The sequence below is a fragment of the Dermacentor variabilis genome, chromosome 3, assembly GCF_050947875.1.
Source record: "Dermacentor variabilis isolate Ectoservices chromosome 3, ASM5094787v1, whole genome shotgun sequence".
Classification (NCBI taxonomy): Eukaryota; Metazoa; Arthropoda; class Arachnida; order Ixodida; family Ixodidae; genus Dermacentor; species Dermacentor variabilis.
In genome coordinates, this window is record NC_134570.1 from 10,755,781 (window position 1) to 10,756,407 (window position 627).

At 49.1% G+C, this 627-nt stretch overlaps 1 non-coding gene across 1 annotated transcript; it reads right to left on the reverse strand.

Moving 5' to 3' along the window:
- Window positions 1-223: 223 nt before the first annotated feature.
- TRNAM-CAU (transfer RNA methionine (anticodon CAU)) lies at window positions 224-295 on the reverse strand. The gene has a single exon. It is a non-coding gene; the product is annotated as a tRNA-Met (tRNA).
- Between the last annotated feature and the right edge of the window lie 332 nt (window positions 296-627).

Sequence of the window (627 nt, forward strand, 5' to 3'; positions counted from 1 at the left end):
AACATCCCGAGATGCTTTCGGCGCAACGGTAAACCTAAAAGATTCGTGGCAGGACGAAACTACCTTTTCTTTTTCTCTGTTGTCTTCTTTTTTTCCCAATATGTAAAGCGTTGTTCCTTCGCCTAGTCGACGCCAAGGTCAGAGCAAAGACGGGTCAATCTTATCTCCGAAAAATGTGGTCCAATCTCGGAGATGGTGTATGAAAGTGGATGAAAAAACAACTTGCCGCAGGTGGGGAACGATCCCACGTCTTCGCATTATGCGTGCGATGCTCTACCAATTGAGCTACCGCGGCGCCATTGTCCCATACACTTTCTGGTATATTTATGTGTTACTACTAGAAATAACCATGGGAGTTTTAGCCAGCGCCACCACTCACAAACATTGGCAGCGGATGCTGTATCAGGCGCGTGCATGACTGTGCGCCTGTTCCTGACATGCGCGCTACGGTCGGCCCGTTATCACTCGGTCGGCTATAAAAGCAACACTTCCCAATAAACCTGCGTTCTTCTTGTTCTGGCTATCTTGCTGTTGCCACGTCCTTCGTGGCACGCATACACACGTCTTCGCATTATGCGTGCTATGCTCTACCAATTGAGCTACCGCGGCTCCATTCTCCCATACACT